This window comes from Somniosus microcephalus, unplaced genomic scaffold (genome assembly GCF_052327205.1).
Source record: "Somniosus microcephalus isolate GS21.2 unplaced genomic scaffold, FLI_Smic_1.0 scaffold616, whole genome shotgun sequence".
NCBI classification, from domain to species: domain Eukaryota; kingdom Metazoa; phylum Chordata; class Chondrichthyes; order Squaliformes; family Somniosidae; genus Somniosus; species Somniosus microcephalus.
This window is the reverse complement of record NW_028225803.1, coordinates 33280-50000: the sequence shown is the minus strand read 5'-3', so window position 1 is coordinate 50000 and position 16721 is coordinate 33280.

Genomic DNA, 16721 nt, shown 5'->3' with positions numbered 1-16721 from the left:
GGTGTTTTCGTGCGTGTAACAGGGCGGGCGTTTGGACCCGGTTGTCCGGGAGCGGGTCCCCAACGGCGGGAGATTGCCTGGGTTTGGCCGGCCGGCAGTCGAACGCCTTTGGCTCCGGACTCCCGTGTCCGATTTCGGTCAGGGAGGGCTGGTTGGAAAGCCCCGACGCTGGCGCACACTATATTATCGGCCTGGGCCCCGGCAAGTTCGGGAAAGTGTCGCAGTCCCGTTCCGGCGGCCGCCCCGTCGGTCAGCGGCAGCTTATCGCGGATAACTTCGGGACGGAAAGTCCGATCCGGTCGGGGTGAACTGCGACTGAACGGGGTGGCGGGGCCGCACAGACCAGTAGCGGGCTTGTGTAGCTGCCTCTTGGCCCGGCCGAGGTACAGCCGTTGGCTGGAGACCGCTTTCCGACTGCTGAGCCGGTGCCGCGGGGACCCACCTTGACGCGCCGGCTGTCCGAGCAAGCCAGGGGCAAGGGGCATCCAGTGGTACCAGAAGGGAGTCGGTCCGACACCGGGAAGTCGGGTGCCCGTCGCTCCGAATCGAGCCCGGGGTTTTCGTGCGTGTAACAGGGCGGGCGTTTGGACCCGGTTGTCCGGGAGCGGGTCCGCAACGGCGGGAGATTGCCTGGGTTTGGCCGGCCGGCAGTCGAACGCCTTTCGCTCCGGACTCCCGTGTCCGATTTCGGTCAGGGAGGGCTCGTTGGAAAGCCCCGGCGCTGGCGCACACTATATTATCGGCCTGGACCCCGGCAAGTTCGGGAAAGTGTCGCAGTCCCGTAGCGGCTGCCGCCCCGTCGGTCAGCGGCAGCTTATCGGGGATAACTTCGGGACGGAAAGTCCGATCCGGTTGGGGTGAACTGCGACTGAACGGGGTGGGGGGGCCGCACAGACCAGTAGCGGGCTTGTGCAGCTGCCGCTTGGCCCGGCCGAGGTACGGCCGTTGGCTGGAGACCGCTTTCCGACTGCTGAGCCGGAGCCGCGGGGGCCCACCTTGACGCGCCGGCTGTACTAGCAAGCCAGGGGCAAGGGGCATCCAGTGGTACCGGAACGGAGTCGGTCCGACACCGGGAAGCCGGGTGACCGTCGCTCCGAATCGAGCCCGGTGTTTTCGTGCGTGTAACAGGGCGGGCGTTTGGACCCGGTTGTCCGGGAGCGGGTCCGCAACGGCGGGAGGTTGCCTGTGTTTGGCCGGCCGGCAGTCGAACGCCTTTGGCTCCGGACTCCCGTGTCCGATTTCGGTCAGGGAGGGCTCGTTGGAAAGCCCCGGCGCTGGCGCACACTATATTATCGGCCTGGACCCCGGCAAGTTCGGGAAAGTGTCGCAGTCCCGTAGCGGCTGCCGCCCCGTCGGTCAGCGGCAGCTTATCGGGGATAACTTCGGGACGGAAAGTCCGATCCGGTTGGGGTGAACTGCTACTGAACGGGGTGGGGGGGCCGCACAGACCAGTAGCGGGCTTGTGCAGCTGCCGCTTGGCCCGGCCGAGGTACAGCCGTTGGCTGGAGACCGCTTTCCGACTGCTGAGCCGGAGCCGCGGGGGCCCACCTTGACGCGCCGGCTGTCCTAGCAAGCCAGGGGCAAGGGGCATCCAGTGGTACCGGAACGGAGTCGGTCCGACACCGGGAAGCCGGGTGCCCGTCGCTCCGAATCGAGCCCGGTGTTTTCGTGCGTGTAACAGGGCGGGCGTTTGGACCCGGTTGTCCGGGAGCGGGTCCGCAACGGCGGGAGGTTGCCTGAGTTTGGCCGGCCGGCAGTCGAACGCCTTTGGCTCCGGACTCCCGTGTCCGATTTCGGTCAGGGAGGGCTCATTGGAAAGCCCCGGCGCTGGCGCACACTATATTATCGGACTGGATCCCGGCAAGTTCGGGAAAGTGTCGGCGACCCGTACCGGCTGCCGCCCCGTCGGTCAGCGGCAGCTTATCGGGGATAACTTCGGGAAGGAAAGTCCGATCCGGTCGGGGTCAACTGCCACTGAACGGGGTGGCGGGGCCGCACAGACCAGTAGCGGGCTTGTGTAGCTGCCCCTTTCCCCGGCCGAGGTACAGCCGTTGGCTGGAGACCGCTTTCCGACTGCTGAGCCGGAGCCGCGGGGGCCCACCTTGACGCGCCGGCTGTCCTAGCAAGCCAGGGGCAAGGGGCATCCAAGGGTACCGGAACGGAGTCGGTCCGACACCGGGAAGCCGGGTGCCCGTCGCTCCGAATCGAGCCCGGTGTTTTCGTGCGTGTAACGAGGCGGGCGTTTGGACCCGGTTGTCCTGGAGCGGGTCCGCAACGGCGGGGGATTGCCTGTGTTTGGCCGGCCGGCAGTCGAACGCCTATCGCTCTGGACTCCCGTGTCCGATTTCGGTCAGGGAGGGCTCGTTGGAAAGCCCCGGCGCTGGCGCACACTATATTATCGGCCTGGACCCCGGCAAGTTCGGCAAAGTGTCGCCATCCCGCAGCGGCTGACGGGCCGCCGGTGAGCGGCAGCTTATCGGGCATAACTTCGGGAGGGAAAGTCCGATCCGGTCCGGATCAACGGCAGCCGAACGGGGTGGCGGGCCCGCACAGACCAGTGCCTGGCTTGTGTAGCTGCCCCTTTCCCCGGCCGAGGTACAGCCGTTGGCTGGAGACCACTTTCCGACCACTGAGACGGCGGGGCGGGGGGCGGCCTGCACGCGCCGGCTGCCAGAGCAAGCCAGGGGCAAGGGGCATCCAACGGTATCTGAACGGAGTCGGTCCGACACCGGGAAGCCGGGTGCCCGTCGCTCCGAATCGAGCCTGGGGTGTACGTGTGTTTAACAAGGCGGGCGTTTGGACCCGGTTGCCCGGCACCAGTCGAACGCCTGTCGCTCCCGACTCCCGTGTCCGATTTCGTTCGGGGATGGCTCGTTGGAAAGCCCCGGCTCCGGCGCACACTATATTGCCGAAGTGGCCCCGGGCGAGTTCGGGAAAGTGTCGCCGTCCCGCAGCGGCTGACGGGCCGTCGGTCAGCGGCAGCTTATCGGGGATAACTTCGGGAAGGAAAGTCCGATCCGGTCGGGGACAACGGCAGCTGAACGGGGTGGCGGGGCCGCACAGAGCAGTGCCTCGCTTGTGTAGCTGCCTCTTTCCGCGGCCGAGGTACAGCCGTTGGCTGGAGACCGCTTTCCGACCACTGAGACGGCGGGGCAGGGGGCGGCCTGCACGCGCCGGCTGCCAGAGCAAGCCAGGGGCAAGGGGCATCCAGCGGTATCTGAACGGAGTCGGTCCGACACCGAGAAGCCGGGTGCCCGTCGCTCCGAAGCGAGACCGGGGTTTTTCGTGTGTAACGTGGCGGGCCTTTGGACCCGGTTGGCCGGGCGGCAGTGGAACACACACAGACACTCGCATACACTGAGAGAGACAGAGAGAAGATAGAGATACACAGAGTGAGAAAGACAAAGTCAACTCAGTAACTGAAATGTGAAAACTGACAACTGGGAAACCAAAAGTCAGAGTGGCAAATGATGAACCAAGGTGGCAAATGATTAACTGAAAACTTGTCATTCACATTTGGGACGGAATTCAGGATGGGAATGTATTCGGCCGCCTTACCGGGGCTTGGGGGTGCTGCTTTCCCGCTTGTGGAACCGAGTTGGGGTCGTCAAATGGCCTGGTGCATTGTTTGAAACACTGGTTAATGAGTTGTCAAGGTCGGAAATCATAGAACATAAGAGCAGCTCATTAACTGAAATTTTGAACATCGACAACTGGTTAACCAAAAGCCAGAGCGACAAATGATTAACCAAGGAGGCAACTCATTAACTGAATTTCGAACATCGACAACTGGTTAACCAAAAGCCAGAGCGACAAATGATTAACCAAGGAGGCAACTCATTAACTGAATTTCGAACATCGACAACTGGTTAACCAAAAGTCAGAGCGACAAATGATTAACCAAGGAGGCAACTCATTAACTGAATTTCGAACATCGACAACTGGGTAACCAAGAGTCAGAGCGACAAATGATTAACCAAGGAGGCAACTCATTAACTGAATTTCGAACATCGACAACTGGTTAACCAAAAGACACAGGGACAAATGAGTAACCAAAGGGCCAACTCATTAACTGAAATTTCAAAGAGGCAACTCATTAACTGAAATTTTGAACATCGACAACTGGTTAACCAAAAGCCAGAGCGACAAATGATTAACCAAGGAGGCAACTCATTAACTGAATTTCGAACATCGACAACTGGTTAACCAAATGTCAGAGCGACAAATGATTAACCAAGGAGGCAACTCAATAACTGAATTTCGAACATCGACAACTGGTTAACCAAGTGTCAGAGCGACAAATGAGTAACCAAGCAGGCAACTGATTAACTGAAAACTTGTCTTTCACATTTGGGACGGAATTCACGATGGGAATGTATTCGGCCCCCTTACCGGGCCTTGGGGTGCTGCTTTCCCGCTTGTGGAACCGAGTTGGGGTCGTCAAATGGCCTGGTGCATTGTTTGAAACACTGGTTAATGAGTTGTCAAGGTCGGAAATCATAGAACATAAGAGCAGCTCATTAACTGAAATTTTGAACATCGACAACTGGTTAACCAAAAGCCAGAGCGACAAATGATTAACCAAGGAGGCAACTCATTAACTGAATTTCGAACATCGACAACTGGTTAACCAAAAGACACAGGGACAAATGAGTCACCAAAGGGCCAACTCATTAACTGAAATTTCAAAGAGGCAACTCAATAACTGAAATTTTGAACATCGACAACTGGTTAACCAAAAGCCAGAGCGACAAATGATTAACCAAGGAGGCAACTCATTAACTGAATTTCGAACATCGACAACTGGGTAACCAAAAGACACAGGGACAAATGAGTAACCAAAGGGCCAACTCATTAACTGAAATTTCAAAGAGGCTACTCATTAACTGAAATTTGAACATCGACAACTGGGTAACCAAATGTCAGAGCGACAAATGAGTAACCAAGCAGGCAACTGATTAACTGAAAACTTGTCATTCACATTTGGGACGGAATTCACGATGGGAATGTATTCGGCCCCCTTACCGGGCCTTGGGGTGCTGCTTTCCCGCTTGTGGAACCGAGTTGGGGTCGTCAAATGGCCTGGTGCATTGTTTGAAACACTGGTTAATGAGTTGTCAAGGTAGGAAATCATAGAACATAAGAGCAGCTCATTAACTGAAATTTTGAACATCGACAACTGGTTAACCAAAAGCCAGAGCGACAAATGATTAACCAAGGAGGCAACTCATTAACTGAATTTCGAACATCGACAACTGGTTAACCAAAAGACACAGGGACAAATGAGTCACCAAAGGGCCAACTCATTAACTGAAATTTCAAAGAGGCAACTCAATAACTGAAATTTTGAACATCGACAACTGGTTAACCAAAAGCCAGAGCGACAAATGATTAACCAAGGAGGCAACTCATTAACTGAATTTCGAACATCGACAACTGGTTAACCAAATGTCAGAGCGACAAATGATTAACCAAGGAGGCAACTCAGTAACTGAATTTCGAACATCGACAACTGGTTAACCAAGAGTCAGGGCGACAAATGATTAACCAAGGAGGCAACTCATTAACTGAATTTCGAACATCGACAACTGGGTAACCAAAAGACACAGGGACAAATGAGTAACCAAAGGGCCAACTCATTAACTGAAATTTCAAAGAGGCAACTCATTAACTGAAATTTTGAACATCGACAACTGGTTAACCAAATGTCAGAGCGACAAATGAGTAACCAAGCAGGCAACTGATTAACTGAAAACTTGTCATTCACATTTGAGACGGAATTCACGATGGGAATGTATTCGGCCCCCTTACCGGGCCTTGGGGTGCTGCTTTCCCGCTTGTGGAACCGAGTTGGGGTCGTCAAATGGCCTGGTGCATTGTTTGAAACACTGGTTAATGAGTTGTCAAGGTCGGAAATCATAGAACATAAGAGCAGCTCATTAACTGAAATTTTGAACATCGACAACTGGTTAACCAAAAGCCAGAGCGACAAATGATTAACCAAGGAGGCAACTCATTAACTGAATTTCGAACATCGACAACTGGTTAACCAAAAGACACAGGGACAAATGAGTAACCAAAGGGCCAACTCATTAACTGAAATTTCAAAGAGGCAACTCATTAACTGAAATTTTGAACATCGACAACTGGTTAACCAAAAGCCAGAGCGACAAATGATTAACCAAGGAGGCAACTCATTAACTGAATTTCGAACATCGACAACTGGTTAACCAAAAGTCAGAGCGACAAATGATTAACCAAGGAGGCAACTCATTAACTGAATTTCGAACATCGACAACTGGGTAACCAAGAGTCAGAGCGACAAATGATTAACCAAGGAGGCAACTCATTAACTGAATTTCGAACATCGACAACTGGTTAACCAAAAGACACAGGGACAAATGAGTAACCAAAGGGCCAACTCATTAACTGAAATTTCAAAGAGGCAACTCATTAACTGAAATTTTGAACATCGACAACTGGTTAACCAAAAGCCAGAGCGACAAATGATTAACCAAGGAGGCAACTCATTAACTGAATTTCGAACATCGACAACTGGTTAACCAAATGTCAGAGCGACAAATGATTAACCAAGGAGGCAACTCAATAACTGAATTTCGAACATCGACAACTGGTTAACCAAGTGTCAGAGCGACAAATGAGTAACCAAGCAGGCAACTGATTAACTGAAAACTTGTCTTTCACATTTGGGACGGAATTCACGATGGGAATGTATTCGGCCCCCTTACCGGGCCTTGGGGTGCTGCTTTCCCGCTTGTGGAACCGAGTTGGGGTCGTCAAATGGCCTGGTGCATTGTTTGAAACACTGGTTAATGAGTTGTCAAGGTCGGAAATCATAGAACATAAGAGCAGCTCATTAACTGAAATTTTGAACATCGACAACTGGTTAACCAAAAGCCAGAGCGACAAATGATTAACCAAGGAGGCAACTCATTAACTGAATTTCGAACATCGACAACTGGTTAACCAAAAGACACAGGGACAAATGAGTCACCAAAGGGCCAACTCATTAACTGAAATTTCAAAGAGGCAACTCAATAACTGAAATTTTGAACATCGACAACTGGTTAACCAAAAGCCAGAGCGACAAATGATTAACCAAGGAGGCAACTCATTAACTGAATTTCGAACATCGACAACTGGGTAACCAAAAGACACAGGGACAAATGAGTAACCAAAGGGCCAACTCATTAACTGAAATTTCAAAGAGGCTACTCATTAACTGAAATTTGAACATCGACAACTGGGTAACCAAATGTCAGAGCGACAAATGAGTAACCAAGCAGGCAACTGATTAACTGAAAACTTGTCATTCACATTTGGGACGGAATTCACGATGGGAATGTATTCGGCCCCCTTACCGGGCCTTGGGGTGCTGCTTTCCCGCTTGTGGAACCGAGTTGGGGTCGTCAAATGGCCTGGTGCATTGTTTGAAACACTGGTTAATGAGTTGTCAAGGTAGGAAATCATAGAACATAAGAGCAGCTCATTAACTGAAATTTTGAACATCGACAACTGGTTAACCAAAAGCCAGAGCGACAAATGATTAACCAAGGAGGCAACTCATTAACTGAATTTCGAACATCGACAACTGGTTAACCAAAAGACACAGGGACAAATGAGTCACCAAAGGGCCAACTCATTAACTGAAATTTCAAAGAGGCAACTCAATAACTGAAATTTTGAACATCGACAACTGGTTAACCAAAAGCCAGAGCGACAAATGATTAACCAAGGAGGCAACTCATTAACTGAATTTCGAACATCGACAACTGGTTAACCAAATGTCAGAGCGACAAATGATTAACCAAGGAGGCAACTCAGTAACTGAATTTCGAACATCGACAACTGGTTAACCAAGAGTCAGGGCGACAAATGATTAACCAAGGAGGCAACTCATTAACTGAATTTCGAACATCGACAACTGGGTAACCAAAAGACACAGGGACAAATGAGTAACCAAAGGGCCAACTCATTAACTGAAATTTCAAAGAGGCAACTCATTAACTGAAATTTTGAACATCGACAACTGGTTAACCAAATGTCAGAGCGACAAATGAGTAACCAAGCAGGCAACTGATTAACTGAAAACTTGTCATTCACATTTGAGACGGAATTCACGATGGGAATGTATTCGGCCCCCTTACCGGGCCTTGGGGTGCTGCTTTCCCGCTTGTGGAACCGAGTTGGGGTCGTCAAATGGCCTGGTGCATTGTTTGAAACACTGGTTAATGAGTTGTCAAGGTCGGAAATCATAGAACATAAGAGCAGCTCATTAACTGAAATTTTGAACATCGACAACTGGTTAACCAAAAGCCAGAGCGACAAATGATTAACCAAGGAGGCAACTCATTAACTGAATTTCGAACATCGACAACTGGTTAACCAAAAGACACAGGGACAAATGAGTAACCAAAGGGCCAACTCATTAACTGAAATTTCAAAGAGGCAACTCATTAACTGAAATTTTGAACATCGACAACTGGTTAACCAAAAGCCAGAGCGACAAATGATTAACCAAGGAGGCAACTCATTAACTGAATTTCGAACATCGACAACTGGTTAACCAAAAGACACAGGGACAAATGAGTAACCAAAGGGCCAACTCAGTAACTGAAATTTCAAAGAGGCAACTCATTAACTGAAATTTTGAACATCGACAACTGGTTAACCAAAAGCCAGAGCGACAAATGATTAACCAAGGAGGCAACTCATTAACTGAATTTCGAACATCGACAACTGGGTAACCAAAAGACACAGGGACAAATGAGTAACCAAAGGGCCAACTCATTAACTGAAATTTCAAAGAGGCAACTCATTAACTGAAATTTTGAACATCGACAACTGGTTAACCAAATGTCAGAGCGACAAATGATTAACCAAGCAGGCAACTGATTAACTGAAAACTTGTCATTCACATTTGGGACGGAATTCACGATGGGAATGTATTCGGCCCCCTTACCGGGCCTTGGGGTGCTGCTTTCCCGCTTGTGGAACCGAGTTGGGGTCGTCAAATGGCCTGGTGCATTGTTTGAAACACTGGTTAATGAGTTGTCAAGGTAGGAAATCATAGAACATAAGAGCAGCTCATTAACTGAAATTTTGAACATCGACAACTGGTTAACCAAAAGCCAGAGCGACAAATGATTAACCAAGGAGGCAACTCATTAACTGAATTTCGAACATCGACAACTGGCTAACCAAAAGACACAGGGACAAATGAGTAACCAAAGGGCCAACTCATTAACTGAAATTTCAAAGAGGCAACTCATTAACTGAAATTTTGAACATCGACAACTGGTTAACCAAAAGCCAGAGCGACAAATGATTAACCAAGGAGGCAACTCATTAACTGAATTTCGAACATCGACAACTGGATAACCAAATGTCAGAGCGACAAATGATTAACCAAGGAGGCAACTCATTAACTGAATTTCGAACATCGACAACTGGTTAACCAAGAGTCCGAGCGACAAATGATTAACCAAGGAGGCAACTCATTAACTGAATTTCGAACATCGACAACTGGTTAACCAAATGTCAGAGCGACAAATGATTAACCAAGGAGGCAACTCATTAACTGAATTTCGAACATCGACAACTGGGTAACCAAAAGACACAGGGACAAATGAGTAACCAAAGGGCCAACTCATTAACTGAAATTTCAAAGAGGCTACTCATTAACTGAAATTTGAACATCGACAACTGGTTAACCAAATGTCAGAGCGACAAATGAGTAACCAAGCAGGCAACTGATTAACTGAAAACTTGTCATTCACATTTGGGACGGAATTCACGATGGGAATGTATTCGGCCCCCTTACCGGGCCTTGGGGTGCTGCTTTCCCGCTTGTGGAACCGAGTTGGGGTCGTCAAATGGCCTGGTGCATTGTTTGAAACACTGGTTAATGAGTTGTCAAGGTAGGAAATCATAGAACATAAGAGCAGCTCATTAACTGAAATTTTGAACATCGACAACTGGTTAACCAAAAGCCAGAGCGACAAATGATTAACCAAGGAGGCAACTCATTAACTGAATTTCGAACATCGACAACTGGTTAACCAAAAGACACAGGGACAAATGAGTCACCAAAGGGCCAACTCATTAACTGAAATTTCAAAGAGGCAACTCAATAACTGAAATTTTGAACATCGACAACTGGTTAACCAAAAGCCAGAGCGACAAATGATTAACCAAGGAGGCAACTCATTAACTGAATTTCGAACATCGACAACTGGTTAACCAAATGTCAGAGCGACAAATGATTAACCAAGGAGGCAACTCAGTAACTGAATTTCGAACATCGACAACTGGTTAACCAAGAGTCAGGGCGACAAATGATTAACCAAGGAGGCAACTCATTAACTGAATTTCGAACATCGACAACTGGGTAACCAAAAGACACAGGGACAAATGAGTAACCAAAGGGCCAACTCATTAACTGAAATTTCAAAGAGGCAACTCATTAACTGAAATTTTGAACATCGACAACTGGTTAACCAAATGTCAGAGCGACAAATGAGTAACCAAGCAGGCAACTGATTAACTGAAAACTTGTCATTCACATTTGAGACGGAATTCACGATGGGAATGTATTCGGCCCCCTTACCGGGCCTTGGGGTGCTGCTTTCCCGCTTGTGGAACCGAGTTGGGGTCGTCAAATGGCCTGGTGCATTGTTTGAAACACTGGTTAATGAGTTGTCAAGGTCGGAAATCATAGAACATAAGAGCAGCTCATTAACTGAAATTTTGAACATCGACAACTGGTTAACCAAAAGCCAGAGCGACAAATGATTAACCAAGGAGGCAACTCATTAACTGAATTTCGAACATCGACAACTGGTTAACCAAAAGACACAGGGACAAATGAGTAACCAAAGGGCCAACTCATTAACTGAAATTTCAAAGAGGCAACTCATTAACTGAAATTTTGAACATCGACAACTGGTTAACCAAAAGCCAGAGCGACAAATGATTAACCAAGGAGGCAACTCATTAACTGAATTTCGAACATCGACAACTGGTTAACCAAAAGACACAGGGACAAATGAGTAACCAAAGGGCCAACTCAGTAACTGAAATTTCAAAGAGGCAACTCATTAACTGAAATTTTGAACATCGACAACTGGTTAACCAAAAGCCAGAGCGACAAATGATTAACCAAGGAGGCAACTCATTAACTGAATTTCGAACATCGACAACTGGGTAACCAAAAGACACAGGGACAAATGAGTAACCAAAGGGCCAACTCATTAACTGAAATTTCAAAGAGGCAACTCATTAACTGAAATTTTGAACATCGACAACTGGTTAACCAAATGTCAGAGCGACAAATGATTAACCAAGCAGGCAACTGATTAACTGAAAACTTGTCATTCACATTTGGGACGGAATTCACGATGGGAATGTATTCGGCCCCCTTACCGGGCCTTGGGGTGCTGCTTTCCCGCTTGTGGAACCGAGTTGGGGTCGTCAAATGGCCTGGTGCATTGTTTGAAACACTGGTTAATGAGTTGTCAAGGTAGGAAATCATAGAACATAAGAGCAGCTCATTAACTGAAATTTTGAACATCGACAACTGGTTAACCAAAAGCCAGAGCGACAAATGATTAACCAAGGAGGCAACTCATTAACTGAATTTCGAACATCGACAACTGGCTAACCAAAAGACACAGGGACAAATGAGTAACCAAAGGGCCAACTCATTAACTGAAATTTCAAAGAGGCAACTCATTAACTGAAATTTTGAACATCGACAACTGGTTAACCAAAAGCCAGAGCGACAAATGATTAACCAAGGAGGCAACTCATTAACTGAATTTCGAACATCGACAACTGGTTAACCAAATGTCAGAGCGACAAATGATTAACCAAGGAGGCAACTCATTAACTGAATTTCGAACATCGACAACTGGTTAACCAAAAGACACAGGGACAAATGAGTAACCAAAGGGCCAACTCATTAACTGAAATTTCAAAGAGGCAACTCATTAACTGAAATTTTGAACATCGACAACTGGTTAACCAAAAGCCAGAGCGACAAATGATTAACCAAGGAGGCAACTCATTAACTGAATTTCGAACATCGACAACTGGTTAACCAAAAGACACAGGGACAAATGAGTCACCAAGGAGGCAACTCAGTAACTGAATTTCGAACATCGACAACTGGTTAACCAAGAGTCAGGGCGACAAATGATTAACCAAGGAGGCAACTCATTAACTGAATTTCGAACATCGACAACTGGGTAACCAAAAGACACAGGGACAAATGAGTAACCAAAGGGCCAACTCATTAACTGAAATTTCAAAGAGGCAACTCATTAACTGAAATTTTGAACATCGACAACTGGTTAACCAAATGTCAGAGCGACAAATGAGTAACCAAGCAGGCAACTGATTAACTGAAAACTTGTCATTCACATTTGAGACGGAATTCACGATGGGAATGTATTCGGCCCCCTTACCGGGCCTTGGGGTGCTGCTTTCCCGCTTGTGGAACCGAGTTGGGGTCGTCAAATGGCCTGGTGCATTGTTTGAAACACTGGTTAATGAGTTGTCAAGGTCGGAAATCATAGAACATAAGAGCAGCTCATTAACTGAAATTTTGAACATCGACAACTGGTTAACCAAAAGCCAGAGCGACAAATGATTAACCAAGGAGGCAACTCATTAACTGAATTTCGAACATCGACAACTGGTTAACCAAAAGACACAGGGACAAATGAGTAACCAAAGGGCCAACTCATTAACTGAAATTTCAAAGAGGCAACTCATTAACTGAAATTTTGAACATCGACAACTGGTTAACCAAAAGCCAGAGCGACAAATGATTAACCAAGGAGGCAACTCATTAACTGAATTTCGAACATCGACAACTGGTTAACCAAAAGACACAGGGACAAATGAGTAACCAAAGGGCCAACTCAGTAACTGAAATTTCAAAGAGGCAACTCATTAACTGAAATTTTGAACATCGACAACTGGTTAACCAAAAGCCAGAGCGACAAATGATTAACCAAGGAGGCAACTCATTAACTGAATTTCGAACATCGACAACTGGGTAACCAAAAGACACAGGGACAAATGAGTAACCAAAGGGCCAACTCATTAACTGAAATTTCAAAGAGGCAACTCATTAACTGAAATTTTGAACATCGACAACTGGTTAACCAAATGTCAGAGCGACAAATGATTAACCAAGCAGGCAACTGATTAACTGAAAACTTGTCATTCACATTTGGGACGGAATTCACGATGGGAATGTATTCGGCCCCCTTACCGGGCCTTGGGGTGCTGCTTTCCCGCTTGTGGAACCGAGTTGGGGTCGTCAAATGGCCTGGTGCATTGTTTGAAACACTGGTTAATGAGTTGTCAAGGTAGGAAATCATAGAACATAAGAGCAGCTCATTAACTGAAATTTTGAACATCGACAACTGGTTAACCAAAAGCCAGAGCGACAAATGATTAACCAAGGAGGCAACTCATTAACTGAATTTCGAACATCGACAACTGGCTAACCAAAAGACACAGGGACAAATGAGTAACCAAAGGGCCAACTCATTAACTGAAATTTCAAAGAGGCAACTCATTAACTGAAATTTTGAACATCGACAACTGGTTAACCAAAAGCCAGAGCGACAAATGATTAACCAAGGAGGCAACTCAGTAACTGAATTTCGAACATCGACAACTGGTTAACCAAATGTCAGAGCGACAAATGATTAACCAAGGAGGCAACTCATTAACTGAATTTCGAACATCGACAACTGGTTAACCAAATGTCAGAGCGACAAATGAATAACCAAGGAGGCAACTCAGTAACTGAATTTCGAACATCGACAACTGGTTAACCAAGAGTCAGGGCGACAAATGATTAACCAAGGAGGCAACTCATTAACTGAATTTCGAACATCGACAACTGGGTAACCAAAAGACACAGGGACAAATGAGTAACCAAAGGGCCAACTCATTAACTGAAATTTCAAAGAGGCAACTCATTAACTGAAATTTTGAACATCGACAACTGGTTAACCAAATGTCAGAGCGACAAATGAGTAACCAAGCAGGCAACTGATTAACTGAAAACTTGTCATTCACATTTGAGACGGAATTCACGATGGGAATGTATTCGGCCCCCTTACCGGGCCTTGGGGTGCTGCTTTCCCGCTTGTGGAACCGAGTTGGGGTCGTCAAATGGCCTGGTGCATTGTTTGAAACACTGGTTAATGAGTTGTCAAGGTCGGAAATCATAGAACATAAGAGCAGCTCATTAACTGAAATTTTGAACATCGACAACTGGTTAACCAAAAGCCAGAGCGACAAATGATTAACCAAGGAGGCAACTCATTAACTGAATTTCGAACATCGACAACTGGTTAACCAAAAGACACAGGGACAAATGAGTAACCAAAGGGCCAACTCATTAACTGAAATTTCAAAGAGGCAACTCATTAACTGAAATTTTGAACATCGACAACTGGTTAACCAAAAGCCAGAGCGACAAATGATTAACCAAGGAGGCAACTCATTAACTGAATTTCGAACATCGACAACTGGTTAACCAAAAGACACAGGGACAAATGAGTAACCAAAGGGCCAACTCAGTAACTGAAATTTCAAAGAGGCAACTCATTAACTGAAATTTTGAACATCGACAACTGGTTAACCAAAAGCCAGAGCGACAAATGATTAACCAAGGAGGCAACTCATTAACTGAATTTCGAACATCGACAACTGGGTAACCAAAAGACACAGGGACAAATGAGTAACCAAAGGGCCAACTCATTAACTGAAATTTCAAAGAGGCAACTCATTAACTGAAATTTTGAACATCGACAACTGGTTAACCAAATGTCAGAGCGACAAATGATTAACCAAGCAGGCAACTGATTAACTGAAAACTTGTCATTCACATTTGGGACGGAATTCACGATGGGAATGTATTCGGCCCCCTTACCGGGCCTTGGGGTGCTGCTTTCCCGCTTGTGGAACCGAGTTGGGGTCGTCAAATGGCCTGGTGCATTGTTTGAAACACTGGTTAATGAGTTGTCAAGGTAGGAAATCATAGAACATAAGAGCAGCTCATTAACTGAAATTTTGAACATCGACAACTGGTTAACCAAAAGCCAGAGCGACAAATGATTAACCAAGGAGGCAACTCATTAACTGAATTTCGAACATCGACAACTGGCTAACCAAAAGACACAGGGACAAATGAGTAACCAAAGGGCCAACTCATTAACTGAAATTTCAAAGAGGCAACTCATTAACTGAAATTTTGAACATCGACAACTGGTTAACCAAAAGCCAGAGCGACAAATGATTAACCAAGGAGGCAACTCATTAACTGAATTTCGAACATCGACAACTGGTTAACCAAATGTCAGAGCGACAAATGATTAACCAAGGAGGCAACTCATTAACTGAATTTCGAACATCGACAACTGGTTAACCAAAAGACACAGGGACAAATGAGTAACCAAAGGGCCAACTCATTAACTGAAATTTCAAAGAGGCAACTCATTAACTGAAATTTTGAACATCGACAACTGGTTAACCAAAAGCCAGAGCGACAAATGATTAACCAAGGAGGCAACTCATTAACTGAATTTCGAACATCGACAACTGGTTAACCAAAAGACACAGGGACAAATGAGTCACCAAGGAGGCAACTCAGTAACTGAATTTCGAACATCGACAACTGGTTAACCAAGAGTCAGGGCGACAAATGATTAACCAAGGAGGCAACTCATTAACTGAATTTCGAACATCGACAACTGGGTAACCAAAAGACACAGGGACAAATGAGTAACCAAAGGGCCAACTCATTAACTGAAATTTCAAAGAGGCAACTCATTAACTGAAATTTTGAACATCGACAACTGGTTAACCAAATGTCAGAGCGACAAATGAGTAACCAAGCAGGCAACTGATTAACTGAAAACTTGTCATTCACATTTGAGACGGAATTCACGATGGGAATGTATTCGGCCCCCTTACCGGGCCTTGGGGTGCTGCTTTCCCGCTTGTGGAACCGAGTTGGGGTCGTCAAATGGCCTGGTGCATTGTTTGAAACACTGGTTAATGAGTTGTCAAGGTCGGAAATCATAGAACATAAGAGCAGCTCATTAACTGAAATTTTGAACATCGACAACTGGTTAACCAAAAGCCAGAGCGACAAATGATTAACCAAGGAGGCAACTCATTAACTGAATTTCGAACATCGACAACTGGTTAACCAAAAGACACAGGGACAAATGAGTAACCAAAGGGCCAACTCATTAACTGAAATTTCAAAGAGGCAACTCATTAACTGAAATTTTGAACATCGACAACTGGTTAACCAAAAGCCAGAGCGACAAATGATTAACCAAGGAGGCAACTCATTAACTGAATTTCGAACATCGACAACTGGTTAACCAAAAGACACAGGGACAAATGAGTAACCAAAGGGCCAACTCAGTAACTGAAATTTCAAAGAGGCAACTCATTAACTGAAATTTTGAACATCGACAACTGGTTAACCAAAAGCCAGAGCGACAAATGATTAACCAAGGAGGCAACTCATTAACTGAATTTCGAACATCGACAACTGGGTAACCAAAAGACACAGGGACAAATGAGTAACCAAAGGGCCAACTCATTAACTGAAATTTCAAAGAGGCAACTCATTAACTGAAATTTTGAACATCGACAAC